This window comes from Geotrypetes seraphini, chromosome 2 (genome assembly GCF_902459505.1).
Source record: "Geotrypetes seraphini chromosome 2, aGeoSer1.1, whole genome shotgun sequence".
Classification (NCBI taxonomy): domain Eukaryota; kingdom Metazoa; phylum Chordata; class Amphibia; order Gymnophiona; family Dermophiidae; genus Geotrypetes; species Geotrypetes seraphini.
The window spans coordinates 307,901,194-307,917,230 of NC_047085.1; positions in this window are offsets into that span (position 1 = coordinate 307,901,194).

The following is a 16,037-nucleotide window of genomic DNA, read 5'->3' on the forward strand; positions in this document are numbered from 1 at the left end:
CTTCCAATTCCAAACTCTAGACTCCAAACTGACCAAGGACCTGGAAATCCTCTCTTGCAAAGTATCCAAAGCAGACTGTAAAGATAATCTGACCATTACAGTATTCTACACCCCTCCTAACAAATGGAACCAAGCAAAAGAAGATCTCTACGAATTCCTCCTCACAAATTCTGCCACTGGCACCCACTCCCTCCTCGTAAGCAATGTAAATCTACACCTGGAGCATGCAGAGAATTCCAACGTCGCAGATCTTCTCTCCTTCCTCACATCCCTAGGATTCTCTAACCCACCCCCAACAAAAGCCCATGCTAAAGAACACCACTTAGACCTGATCTCATTCCTTTCCAATACCCCTACCATCCCTAACATAAGTTTTAAAGACGAAACCTGGACTACCACCCCTTGGTCAGATCACCTCCGATGCAACTTTCAATTACATTGGCTCAAAAAACAAATCCATAGGCAACCAAGAACTATCCACAAAGAAAAAACAATATGGACTAGAGGTCAACTAAACCCAGAAGAATTCTGGTCCCACTATAACCCTACATCCTTCCCAGACCCAGACCCCAACTTCATCCCAGGCTGGAACAATTTCAGCAACCAGGTCCTAAACGACATTCCTCCACTGAAACCCTGTAGAAAAAAGCACCGCTCATCTGCCAACTGGTATGACGCCGACCTTCTAGCTCTGAAACGAGATGTACGCAAACGAGAAAGAATTTGGTGCAAATCAGGCGCAGACTCTGACAGATACTCTTGGCGCATAAAAGTTATTGAGTACAAAAGAAATATCAAAGAAAAACGCTCCAAATATTACAAATAATATCAATCAACACCCTATCCCTGAACAGCCATAAACTCTTCAGTCTTGTCAACTCCTTATTTGACATCGATTCACGAAAAAATTCCCCCACAGATCATCCACCCTCCCCGTCAAACCTAGCCGACCATTTCACCAAAAAAATCCATAACCTAAAAACATCTCTTGCAACAACAAGCACTAGCCCATCAATCTAGCTACCCACCCTAGAAAATGAAGGTTCAACCGCCGACATGACCTGGAATCGCTTCAAAAACCCAGATTGGAACCTATTTCTCAAGCTATACACTAAATACTCCAAATCCAATTGCCTACTAGATAACTGTCCTCCTTCCATCATGAAAATAGCTCCCCCCCCTTCAAAGCTGAGCTCTTCAACTGGATCACTCTCTGCTTGTCCACCGGCTACTTCCCGCTGGAACTCGGTCACATCCTCGTATCTCCAATTATCAAAAACCCCAAAGAACCACTCTCCTCAGCCACTAACTATAGACCCATTGCCAACATACCCCTCTTCCTCAAAATTATGGAAGGTCTTGTCAATCATGACCTCATGTCATACCTAGAGAAGTTTAACATTCTTCATGACTCCCAGTCAGGATTCCGCACTAACTACAGCACTGAAACCGTCCTAGCATCACTAACCGATTACCTCCTCCAACTATTCTCCCTGGGAAATAGTGCACTGTGTGACAAATCTAGCTCTCTTACTAGCTTTGACACAGGATTAGGGAAGAAGAGCAGGAAACCCTTTGCAGGAGAGCAGATCAGGTTGGCCCTGCTGATGTTATAAGCGCTGACTTCACTGTGACTAACCCAGGAGCTAAGAAACTACAAGATTCCTCTCTCTTCCCCCTCTTCAGAGCAGGGAGGGGCGAATTAGAGGGGGTTAAAACAGAGCAGCTGAGAGAGAGTCAGGGGAGGAGGAGCCGAGGAGGCTTCCGGGGGGGAAGCAGCCTGGAGGCAAAAGGGAGAGATTCATCCACAGCCCGAGGAGGATGGAGACTGGCAAATGGTGGACACAGAAGAGCTTACTGCTGACCCAGGGAGTGAGGAAGGAACCCCAGGGGAACCCATGGAAATCCAGGAGAGTCTGGTAGGACCGGAGGAGGTGTCCATGGACATTGATAAGCAGTAAGGGGATGTGAATTGCCTGTGTCCACAGTAGTGAAGCTACCAGTTATGCCAATGATAGTTTGAAGGGGAGTTGTATTTCTCTCCCTGCTGATAATGAACTGTTAATTGCTGCTTGAAAGCTTTAGGTACAAAGCTAGCAAATGTGGTGGCTTTTTTTTTGTTCTCTCTGCTAGCAGCCAAGCTGAGCCGAGAGCGTTCTTCCTCACAGCTGTGCATAATTAATTACCTGAAAGGCACAGCAGGGAGCTGTGCTGAGAGCCGGCACGGACCTTTTGAATTCTGTGCTAAAGAAGAGAATACGTTTTACATGAACTACAGTATGTGATAAGCCACGTTAGGCTGTGAAAACCAGGTGACATGCTGGCCAGGTTTCTTGTTGCACAGTTATGGTTTAAAGTTTGTTTCTGTTCTGAATGTTTCATGCCTGTGAAATGACACAGCTGCTGGAGCTGAAGCAGCTCAGTGAAAGTTTCTAAATCCAAACTGCTCTGGTGAACAGGACTGTTTTATAGATGTGCTAACAAAGTCCAGAGGCTGTGGAACTGTAGGTTAAGATGGGACACGCCCAAAAACCTGGACACTGGATTTCTTTGAAAGTTTTGCTCTGTTTGAACAGCTTGTGTTTTGTCTCATTGTTTTGAGTGCTTGTTTTGAGGTCTGCTAAGCTGAAGCATTTTTCTTTTTTGTTCAATGCAACCAGTGAACATAATAAAACCTTTGTTTGATTATTCTGCTATCCTGGATTTTGAGGTGTGAGTTTCTTTTCCCTTGCCTGTTTTTCTTTTGGTAATGTCAGGGAATCTGATATTATACCTTAGGCAGGCGCCTAAGGAGGCCTGAAGGGTACCCGGTTAATAGGGTACACGTATGGACAAGGACAGTCACAGCGTTCCAGCTCGCTGCCGTGAACAGGAGCGGGGTAGGTGTGACAACTGCTACTCCAGTTTGACCTCAGCAGCACATTCGACCTTGTAGACCATGACATTCTGCTTAACTGCCTCAACTCTATGGGCATCTCGGGACAGGTACTAACTTGGCTCACAGGCTTCCTAAAAAACCGCACTTACCAAGTACACAATGAGGGAACCTTCTCTCACACCTGGTGCAACCCCTGTGGAGTTCCCCAAGGCTCCTTCCTTGTTCAATATTTACATGGCTTCACTAGGACACATGCTATCGGAAAGAAATCTGAAATCCTACATTTATGCAGATGACATTTCAATCGTCATTCCCATCTCCTCATTATCACAAGAAACAGAACAACACATCTCATCTGTACTCACCATGGTCGAACACTGGACTACTCGGTTCAAACTTAAATTGAATCCAGAAAAAACTAAATTCTTCCTTGCAAGTCCCAACCACAAATTAACGACCACCACCCTGTAACTCAACGGAGCTACTTACCCAATCAATCCCACCATCAAAATTCTTGGAGTCATCCTAGACCGCTGCCTAACTTTCGAAGACCACACCAATGCCCAGGTCAAAAAATGCTTTCACACCCTCTGGAAACTCTGTATCATCAAACACTACTTCGACTTCCCCTCCTTCAAACTGCTGGTCCAATCCCTAGTCTTAAGCACCTTGGACTATTGCAACATCATATACTTGGGCTCCTACAAGAAAACCATTAAACGTCTAAGACTCATTCAAAACACCGCCGAATGCCTCATCTTTGGCCTCAAAAAGTCTGATCATATTAGCTCTTTCTACAGAAAACTCCACTGGCTACCAATAGAAGCCAGGGTCATCTTCAAATTCGCCTGCCTCTGCTTCAAAACCTTAACTGGCTCATCCCTGATATACCTGTCACACCACTTTGCGTTCCCAGGTACCAACTGCACATGCAATATCTATCTGTTTGTCTACCCATCTCCAAAGGGATGCATCTACAGGAAATTCCTCGACAGAACTCTATCTTTCCAAGCTGGCAGATGGAATGACTGCCTGACCTCCCTCATCTCATCTGCCCCCATCCTACCAATCCTTCAGAAAATCGCTCAAATCTTACCTCTTTGATAAATTTTTCTAACCCCTGCCCTTCCTGCCAATCCCCCCAAACTTTAACCACCTCTCTTCCTTCCCCGGTCTCTCCCTTCCCGATCCCTCAATCCTTTTTATCCCCCCTCTCCCTCAGTCTCTCCTTCCTCTCTCAATACTCTCCTGTAATTGAAACTAAGGACCATTAGACCTGCTCAACCGATTCTATATCTTCGCTGTATATGTACAGTCCCTTGCAACGTCACAATTGAATCTCTTTATCTTCGCTGTATATGTATAGTCTATTGCATTGTGAACCGCTCTGAACTGCTTTGTCCCTGACATTGTGATAATTGATTCTCTGTATTTTCGCTGTATATGTACAGTCTCTTGCATTGTGAACCGCTCTGAACTATTTTGTGGTATTTGCGGTATACAAAAATAAAGTTATTATTATTATTATTAAAATAGTTTGTATTTTGATTATTGCCCTGCCTATAAGAAAATATGCACCAATCCCCTAGATCCTAGAGATCTACTTCCCAAAATCTCCTTTATGTACCCTCTTTTCATGTTCTGATATGCAAAGGCAGAGCTGTGTTCACATCGGGCTCCTATAAGTCAAATTAAGGGCTCCTTCTATTAAACGGCACTAAAAGCTTTTAGCACAGGCCGGCAAGATAAATGCTCCGACGCTCAAAGAAGTCCTATGAACGTCGGAGCATTTACCTCGCCGGCCCATGCTAAAAACCTCTAGCACCATTTAGTAAAACCCAGTGTAAATTATAAATTAAGGGGAGAATTTGTCAATGAGCACTAATCCATTCATAAATTCTCCCCAATTATTTATTTACTGCTCAAATTTTTAAATACTTCTGCTCAGTCTATGATGGAACACCAGTTTTATTTTGAATTTTCTTTCCTTCACGTAGCTAATTTAATTGTTTTGTTTGGATAAAAGTAATTTTTCCTTTTGTATATTCCTAGAAAGCAACCTTTGTCTTTGCTTGTGATCTGAGCCTCCTGTGATCTGTTTCAATTGGATTATCTATCAAAGGACATCAGGATCAGAAACTGCAAAATGATGAAACTGTAACTGCAATTCTTTGAGTTGAAGTTCATATCTTTAACTTATATTATCTCTAAATTTCTGATATCCTGCTGCATCTCCCTCAGCATTAAAACTTGCAAATAATTTCACAGGAGTGAAATACAGTCATTTGATTTATGCCTCCAATGGATAGAAGTGCCTTGTTAAATATTAGAAACTGGACTTTAAAACTATTTTACCTTGTTTCAAGATTTAAAAGCACAAAATTTCGATAGAATGAGCAGTCTACAAGCTGACACCTGTCTGCCTTCATATCTCCAGAGAATCTGCTTCCTAGATTCTTCAAAGGGACTCAGACTCTCATCAAGCACTGTCTTCATAATTAACACTACATTGCTAATCGCTACCACAGACAAACTGGCTTTTTTGTTATACTGAATAGCTAGAGAGCTCTGAAATCGTACTTCAAACAAGAATGAGATATGGCCTAGTAAATCAAAGATCCTCACACATCTCAGTTATCTGGGGAAGAAGAAAAAAATAGACTTCCTCATCCACCTAGAGGACACAAAAGGGCTAGATCCCTTTGTGACCAGATTTCCCTCAGGCCCTATTCACTAACCTCTTCTGCGATCCACTTCGAATCCGTGCATGCAAATGAGGTAAAACGCATGCAAAATAGGCAGGGACGCGATTCACAACACAAAATTTCTCATCCGACTGGGCTGGCCGATCAACTGAAGAAGTGACTGCTGGGAGTCGAAAACATCTTTCTGACTCTGGAAGCCCTGCTTGCCCTGAATTGCCGCATCGCCACCCCGGTTTTCTCCTGCCTTTCTTCCCCGATCTTCAGATCTTAACAATAGACAAAAAACAATATTTCTTTGAAAACATAGAACAAGCTGCAAATTCAACCAAGCAACTATTTAAAATAATAAAAAGCCTACTGCAAACCCCACAACAGAACCTGTCCTCCCAGTCACAACTAACTTGCAATAATTTTGCCACATGTTTTGCCAACAAATTAAAGGTCTCCATCAAGACCTACAGACAGTCCCATCAAAATTCCCACCAGTCATTGAAGAGAACACTCTCTCCCCCATCATGCATAGCCATCTGGGACACATTCAGCTAGGTCACAGAGGGAGCTCTTGAAAAAATCCTGAAAGGCCTATAGCATACAACCTGCCCTCTCGACCCTGTCCAGCAAAGATAGTATAGCAAGCAGACATAGACCTCATTGAAGAGACCACTAAAATTATTAACTCATCTCTTGTGGAAGGGCTGCCACTAAAAAGAGCCAAGGTGCATCCCCTACTGAAAGAACTCCCTTGATGTAGATAAGCTCGATAACTACTTACCGGTCTCTAACATGCCTTTCCTGGCAAAACTTGTAGAATGGACAGTGTGCATTCAACTCAATGGCTGGCTAACTGAAAGTAATTGCTAGACCTATGTCAATCTGGCTTCAGACATGGGTATGGAACAGAGACAGTTCTTGTATCTCTTCTTGATGATCTGCACAGAAACCGTGACATGGAATCTGCCTTGATACTAGTGTTGCTGGATTTCTCAACAGCCTTCGACACTCTAGATCATAATATCATGCTTACAAGACTGGCAGAAAAAGACATCTGTAGTACTGTACTTACATAGCTTAAATCCTATTTGTCAGACAGCACATCATTACCTCGGGTACTGAACTATGGGGTGCCATAGAGATCCATACTCTTTCCCATCTTATTTAATATTTACCTTAAGCCTCTGACTGAACTGCTTTGGTCAGTGAACATAAAATTCTAAATCTGTGCCGATCTGCATCTGCTCGTACCAATTGAACCAGATCTACCCTCGGCTTTGAATAAACCGACTGCATGTATAACCCCAACTCAGGAATGGGCAAACAATTACAAACTTTGCCAGAACCCAAGCAAAACACAGATTCTTTGGGTTTTTTACACAAGTGGACAAATACCTGATTTCAAAATACCTTTTGGGAAGAATGAACTCCCCTTAAAATCACAGGTCAGGAATCCTGGAATATTGGTAGATTCATCACTCACTCTGATCCAGCATATTCAAACAACCTTTAAAAATTGTCTCTATTATCTACAGCAGCTATGAAATCTCTCTTCATATATTGAAAGATAAGACTGACCATGGTGGTGAATGTCACGACAACATTATGACTAGACTACTGTAATGCTTTGCACACTAATCTGACCAAAAAGAGTTTGCATCAGCTGCACCTAATTCAGGATGTTGCAACACGACTGATAGAATGCCGCAGGTGGTGCCACTTTACACCCTTCTTACAGAAACTACACTGGCTACCAGTACCTTACAGGGCTAAATTTAAAACTCTATACAGTAAAATCTTGGATTACAAGTAACTTGGTTTGCAAGTGTTTTGCAAGACAAGCAAAACATTTGATTAAATTTTAACTTGATTTACAAGCAATGTCTTGCAATACAAGTACATACAGTATACACACATCACAACTGAGCCGATGGTTCTTCTCTCTCTGGTGCTGCGGGAGTGTAGTAACTGTTCTAAACAAGCAAAGTCTTGCAGTATGATTACGTATAGCATTTTGTATTAAAAAGTTTTTGGGTTGTGGAACAAATTGTCTGAGTTTCCATTATTTCCTATGGGGAAATTTGCTTTGATATACAAGCGCTTTGGATTACAAGCATGCTTCTGGAACGAATTATGCTCACAAACCAAGGTTTGACTTTATTAGATTTTCAAGGTCCTCAGACAAAATGGGCCAGAAAACTTAAAGAATAAGTTTTCCCTTTACACACCTTTGAGACCCCTGAGGTCCTCTCAAGGAGCATCACTATCTATTCCCTCAGGAAAAGGAATTGTACAATGTTATATTTACCAGCGAGCCGTCTTAGGAGTAGCTCCCATGCTCTGGAATTTAATCCCAGAGGGGCTACATCTAACTCAAGACTACCTCTACTTCAGGAAGCAGGTGACAATCTGGCTCTTCTCCAAAGCATTTAATACATAAGGTGACTCACTATACACACATTCTGCACCAGGACTAGCTTGCAACACACACTGTAACTTAGATCAGCTTCTTATATCTTGTTTAATTGTACAACTTGCCTTGAGTTTATCCAACCATATGTTTATCCCTGTGGACTCTGTTCCATCCACCTTGCTCCCATCTGATATCTGCACTTGGCTATATGAAAAGTATTAGCGTCTTAGTTATGTTATTTTAATATTCTAGAAATATGATGGCAGATAAAAGCCAAATGGCCCATCCAGTCTGCCCGACCACACCATTCACTGTCTCCTCTTCTCCTGAAGAGATCCCACATGCCTACCCACACTATCTTGAATTCAGATACAGTCTTTGTCTTCACCACCTCTACTGGGAAACTATTCTATGTGTCTACCACCCTTTCTGTAAACAAGTGTTTCCTTATATTACTCCTGAGCCTATCACCTCTAACTTCATCCTCTGCCCTCTCCTTCCAGAGTTTTTCTTCATTTGAAAAAGACTCACCTTCTGTTTATTAACACTATCTCTATCATATCCTCTCTGTCCTGTCTTTCTTCCAGAATATACATATTAAGGTCTCTAAGTCTGTCCCAATACAATTTCTGACAAAGACCACTAGCCAATTTTGCAGCAGCCCTCTGGACCATCCATCCTATTTATATCATTTTGAAGGTACAGTCTCCAAAATTGCACATTGCCAAATAGGGCCTCACCAGAGACTTATACAACGGCATTATCACCTCCCTTTTCCTACTGGCCATTTCTCTCCTTATGTACCCAAGCATCTTCCTGGCTTTGACTGTCACTTTTTCTACCTCTTTTTCCACCCTGAGATCATCAGACACAATCGCCCCCAAGTCTCCCTCTTCTTTCATACACAGAAGTACTTTGCTTTCTATACTATGCCACTCTCCTGGATTTTTGCAGCCCAAGTGCATGACTCTGCATTTTTTAGCATTACATCTTAGTTGCCAACTACCAGCCCATTCTACACTGAGCTTCGTCAGATCCCACCTCACATTATCTACACCCTCTGGGGTGTCTACCCTATTACAGAGCTTGGCATCATCCACAAAAAGTCAAACTATGCCAGACAATCCTTCCGCAATATCACAAAGATGTCAAAAAGAGCCAGCCCAAGGACAGATCCCTGCAGCACTCTACCCTTTTCCTCTGAGCAAACTTCATTTGCCACTCCCTTTGGCTCCTTCCACTTAACCAGCTTTTAATCCAGTTCATCACTTTAGGACCCATACCGAAGGCACTCAGTTTATGTATCAATCACCTATGCGGCACAATGTCAAAAACTTTGCTAAAGTCCAAGTACACCACATCTAGCACCCTTCCCATATCCAACAGTTTGGTCACCCAGTAAAAGAAGGCCAGTGAGGTAAATCCTCGAATGCACCTAAGAATTCTAAGAGCGTCGGAGCATTTAACTTGACAACCTGCGGTAGAAACCTCTACCCCCATTAAAATCCAGCATAAATGTTGTGAGCTTTAATATAGCAGGTCCAAAACTGTGGAACTTCCTATCTTCTGAACTGGGTTCATTAAAAAGCTATGAATCATTTAAAAATTCTAAACTTATTTGTTTAGAGAAGAATCTGGAGAACATGTCATAATTTAATTTTCATGATATTGCACTGATTAGTGATTTTATATGCAAGATTAAATGGGTTATGTGGTTTTGTATTTGTCTGTCATCTATTATTTGTAATGTTGTTGTAATAAATCCTTATTATGTCTGTAACGCTCTGTGCTACCAAGGATGTGTGGCCTATAAATTTAAAAATCAATCAATCATCTGTTAGCTTTTTTTAAAACAAGAGCTTGAATCTTATTTTCAAAGTAGTAGCATCTTACTGCACATTATTTTCTAGAAAGGCTTCCGACCACTAATGTTTTGAAATAGGTCGCTGCTCCTTTAAACCTCTCATGAGGTAATGGAATTCACGTAAAAATGTACATTTTATGTGTCAATTAACTCAGAAGAAGGTCCCTAGCTAGGAGAGAGTAACATAATGGAATCTGTTAATGCCCTTTATCTAAGCTGAATTCCTGCTTTTTTCATAATCATAGCACTTTAGAAAGTAGCAGGGCGCTACCTCTGAGCCAAACAAAATATTTTGTGACTGCATGGTGCTTCCATAAGGAAAAGGGAAATATTATTGTTAATACTTCATTTTAGTTGAGTAACCTGAAACACAAGAGAAACTGGGGTTTAAACTGGAATGCAAATCAACCTTGTATTAGGTTTGATCAGTTAATCCCATAAGTGCCAGGAGCTTCTTGTGTTTATTGAGAGGAAGTAGCTCTTGCTTTTAAACTCTGACAGCTTCTTCCTGCTCTTTTTTAGGTTTCCAGTTCAATTAGAGCTAGTTTCTTCTGGTGCTAGATTTCCACGAGTCTTCATGTGCAGTTACCCATTACTCCTTCCCTATTTTAACCCTCTAATATCTAGCCCATGTTTCTCAACTCCCTCCTAGAGGCACACCTAACCAGTTGGCTTTTTAGCATTACTACAATGAATATGCATGAAACAGATTTGTAGTCTATAGGTCTCTGATTTATGTTAATTTATATCATGAATATGTGTAAGGCTGGTCTCAGATGTGTGCTCAGATACTTCAAGAGGGACCGCTCACATAAAGAATTTATTGGTTTGGGACCTGGGCCAGGACCGTCAGAAACTGAGAGGCCATAGGCAGTCTTTATCACGTACTCCACACACTCTTTTCAGTCAGTGAGACAGATCACTACAAATCTGATGCTCTAACCAAAAATATCTACTTTAAACTCTCTTTAGGGAATCAACAGGGACACAAAGAACAGAAGAGGCATCATTCAAACTATATTGCAGCTGGGATACTGAGAGGCACAAACTGTGGTTCTTTCTGGAACTCATTACAAGCTGAAACTTTTTTATATATATTTTTTAAATATTTATTGAAATTTTCAAAATATACAAAGCACAATGGTAAGATCAATAAACGTCACAGAGCAATGACATCCACAAAAAAAATAACTAGAATACATGAGCGGAAACTTCAGGCAAAGATGACAAGGTCTCAACCCCTTGAACTGCTCCCCACCATAGAGCCTGCTAACAGAGCAGGCTCTCCAAGTCCCCCCCTCCCCCATACACACACACACAAAGCTCCCCACACCATCAAAATACCCCAATGGAAAATGAAAAAAATAAACCTCCCCAAATCTCTCCCCTCCCCCCATATCAGGAAACATACAGGACTCCCCTTATAAAAGTTCCAGCTTAGCACTAAACACACACCAATTACCCAAAGATTGGGCATAATACCTCCTCCGCTTCGCTAGCATCAGCTCCATAGTCCCCATATTGCATAAGCGCAAACGCCAGGCACTCCAATCAGGCGCATTAGGTGACTTCCAGGACCCTGCAATCAAGCATTTGGCAGCAGCCAAACCCAATCTTAATAATCGAGTCTGCCACTTGGTGGAACAGATCCAAAAGGCAGCTCTTTGGTTTAAAGCCTACAGGCGTACCCAGAAGTTCAGTCAAAGAGGCTACCACAGCCCTCCAAAAAAATGTCAGTTTGGGACAAGCCCACAAGACATGAATGAAGGAACCTAAAGCAGCATTACAACGCCAGCAAAGAGCAGACATCTGCGGATACATCTTGTGCAATCTCTCTGGTGTATAATACCACTGAGAAAGAACTTTATAGGCGTTCTCTTGCATCAAGGCACAAGAAGCTGCTTTCTTTACCTCAGCACATATACTATCCCATTCCCTGGAAGTAAAAGTGCATCCCAAATCATGCTCCCAGTGACGCCTTAAAGAAAACACTGGTACTTCACTGCCCCTACAATACTTATAAAATATCAAAATAGGCCTGGGGACAGTTTGCAAGAGTAACCACAGATTCTCAAAATGTTCCTTTCCCAATGCTGAGAACATATATAATGCTGCACCTCAAGCTAAAACTTTTATTCATTCATTCACTATCTAATTGATATGAGCATATACAATATGACATCTGATAAAGACCATGGGATTTATCTAGTGTGTTTCTTCATGACTTGGTTCAATATTATACACCCTACTTGATCTCCACCTTTTCATAACCAAGAAGCATCTGTACTTGTCTTGTGTGTTACCCCTGGGAGTTGATATTCAATGTGATTTAGTCAGCTAGAAACAGCTCCTGGTCAATTAAGTCAACTGTTCAGGGCTAACCAGTTATTTTTAGTGGCACTTAACTGGTTAGCATTGAATTCAAAGCTGTCTATGTGGGGAATGTTTTGGCGGCGGAGTCAGAACTTGACTGATTAAGTGCTGATATTCAGAACTTAACCAGCCAGGCTATCTGCATAAATAGGACCACATAAGTCAGTCCTATCTTTCTGTGATAACCTATAGCCATAAACCCATAAATTCAATGCCAGTGCCCAAACATGTCCCAGCATTGAATTTCTAGGTTTAGTGCCAGCTGATCATCACTGTCTGAAGATCAAACCCAAAGTACCTAGTGAGTACAGTATAGGCCTCAGTGTGTTCCAAAAATTGGGGATTTATTCTTTGTGATTTTTGTAAGGAGGGCTACCTCTTTGTCTGTAATATGTAATGTAGTTGAAAATGGGAGTGATATTTTTAATGGGCCCTCTTCCTACTACGAATAGACAAGGGGAGTGTTGATAAGGTTACCAAACTCAAAGAGGTTTTTTGGTTGGAAGCCAAGCTGGTAAGAGGGAGCACTAGACTCATGAGACATTGGGGTCATTGGCACTGGACAAGGTCTTGAAAAGGAGAGATGGATAGTTTTACCTCCTTTGACCTACAAAAAAGTCAAAAAGTGGACTATTGAGCCCTGTAGCCACTGGAAGACCACACTGAGGAAGAGAACCAACAGTATATTGTGACATGCTAGAGATCTATGACCCATGTGTGGAACACTAGGGGAGAAGACTTACAAGGCTGACAAGTTTTGTTGATGCATCTACTTGTACAATTAGTTTTGCTGATGCATTGTACAACCAGTGGAGATGTATAATGCAGGGAGGTAATGTCCTGCAAGTATCTAGTTACTTGTCAAATGGGTTTTGGCATCAGTCAAGAAAAATTATATTGGGAAGGATCACCAAACTGGAGTCCCCCATGAGTTCAGGGAACCCACTGTGAGAGAGAGAGATTGTGAAATAGCTTGCAAAAATGCTCCAATATGTTCAGTGAATGACTGTAAAAATATTAAAGAGAACTCAACACTAGTCAGGCAAAGGTCACTTAGTTGTGTGCTTTTAAATTTAAAAATAAAAATCACCTTTTATTTCCTTGAAATCCCCATTTTTAAAGTACACACAAACAAAAGCTTCAGCATGAGAAACATGAGAAGAAAATCAATTTGTGGTAACTTAAAGTTCTTTTTAAGGGTCTTTTGTTATTATCAGAAAAAAAAACATTTCCTCTTTCTTACTTTGGTAGGTCACCTCATGAATTCTTCTGGGCCACTTCCTTAAACACTAGCTCTTCTCTTCTTCCTCTTTCTCTTCTCTATAGGTCCTAGGCTGGGTACATAAGAACACTCAATCTTTCACTGGAAGACTTTTACAAGATACAATCCACCATTCAAAGAGTGTCTCAGGCAATTGTTTTAAGAATTAGTGGCTATGCCATAGATCTTGTAATAGAAAAATCACAATAATTGATATGCAAAAATAGGTGCTATGGGGGGGAAAGCACGAGGAGAAAATATTTCACACTCCCAAAAATGAAAAAAAAAAAAAAAAAAAAAAAACAGAAATTCTTAAAGGAAGCATACTGGAGTTCAGTCCCTTGCATTGTAGTCTGGACTTAAGATGGATGCACCTGTAGTCCCACTAACTTCTCAAGGAACACTTTCAGGTATTTGGGGCTCAAACCCTTTTGCTGCCTGTGGCTGAGTCCCTTTTGGCCTCTGCTTCCTTCTTTAGCATTTCAGCGCTGCACACTCCACCATCAGACCTTCCCTAGGCCTGCAATCCTCATATATTCTTTCCAATTGTTAGACCAAGCCAGCCAGGAAAGTCTTTTCTTTATCCAAGACCTAGCCTGGAACCCCTAGAGCAGGGGTGTCAAAGTCCCTCCTCGAGGGCCGCAATCCAGTCGGGTTTTCAGGATTTCCACAATGAATATGCATGAGATTTATTTGCATGTACAGCTTTCATTGTATGCTAATAGATCTCATGCATGTTCATTGGAGGAAATCCTGAAAACCCGACTGGATTGCGGCCCTCGAGGAGGGACTTTGACACCCCTGCCCTAGAGTCTTCCTCACCTCTACAGTATACTCTGGCAGGCAGCTGGTCCCATAGCTGTTATAGCAAAAACAGCACAGTAAACTGAAAATCAATCACTAATCAACCACTCTTTCACAATCAAGTGCACAAGATCTAAATTTCAATATTATATACCATAACCGTTTGCATATGCTCGAGCAAATCAAACATAAAAGGAGGAAAAAGCCTCAGCTGTTATAACCACTTCTGGGTCCCCAGGCAAAATTCTATAAATGGGCACATTTTCATTTTTCCCCAAATTAAATGACCTTCCCCAAGTAAATGCTGAGTCATCTCCCAAAGAGCAATTTTCTTTAACATATCTTGCTTTATATTATCAGATACCTCAAAACACAGAAACAATCCCCAATCTAATGGTGACAAAGTCAGGACAAATATATTTTTATTTAAAATTTATTTTAAAAATTTATATACCGTTTAAAACTAAACAGTTTAGAGAGTTTACATACACAATATTTAAAATGAGCAGATAATAAAAACAAATTAAAAATTAATAACGGAAAATAAAATAAGCATAAAAACAATCTTCAGGAAATACCATATATTGTGAAGCATTTTGCTGGCAATTCTATAAACTGGCACCTCACTTTAGGTTCAAATAGGAGAGTGGACTATTTATTTGGTAGCTGCGCAGCAAAAGTTTATCCACTGCTAGGTGATGGACATCTTTTCCTCACGACTCTCCTATTTGGATTGTTGCTCTTGTCATAGAGGACTTTTTGGATTTCTTCTCAGTGGCCGCACCTTAGGTGCCACAAAGGTCCTAAGGGATCTGATTGGTCAGATCCCGTAGGACACCCTCCCCATGGGAGTAGCCTAAGGGATCTGAATAACTGGAATGTTAGGTCACTCCCAGTGCATCCAAGAATGCACTGCGAGTCAGGCCTAAGATTCCAGTTGGCCCATGTGCCTAAGACCCCTCCTATGGGAGTGGCCTTAAGTGCCTGGGCCAATCAGGGCCTTGGGCCCTTCCACGGTGCATCCCATGATGCACCGGGAAAGGGAAAGTTCACCATTCAGTGGAGGCGGGCCTGCCAACCAGGGGGAGTAAGCATCCTTCCAGCTGGCCAATTCAATAAGGTACTTGGTGGCTTGGAGGGGTCGGGGTACCAGTGTCTTGGGGTGTTTGAGGGTTTCCAGCAGGAGGGACTGGGCATTCCTCCTGCTGCAGGATGTCTCAGGGGGTGGGAGGTTTTAAGCAGGAGGGACTGGGCATCCTTCCTGACTGGGGATGTCTTGGGGTGGTGGCGGCAGGAGGAATTGGGCACTCCTCCTGCCGCAGACATATGGGGGTGGGAGGGCCACTTTGGTTGTTCTGGCAGGAGGGACTGGGCATCCCTTCTACCGGTAATCTTTGCGGGGTGGGCATGAGTTCCCTTCGCAGCCACTAATCTGATCACGTCAGGAAGATTCCCTTGCTGCGATCAGCTCAACAGCAACCCAATTCTCTAACCGGCGCCTGTGACATGGATGCCAGATAGAGAATCGTGGTGTGAGGTGGGCTTAGGCATTTGTCCATATAGGACACCCTTGTGCAATTCTCAAAAGCCACTTAGGCAGCTTCTCAGACCGGGCATCCTATACAGAATTTGGCCCTTAATGCCCAGTGTTGCCTAATTAAAGGTAGGATTCTGGCCGTTTGCTATGTGTGTGCTGAGTTAGGATTTTTTTTTCAGATTTTGTATTACTTCACTATGTTACTGGTAAA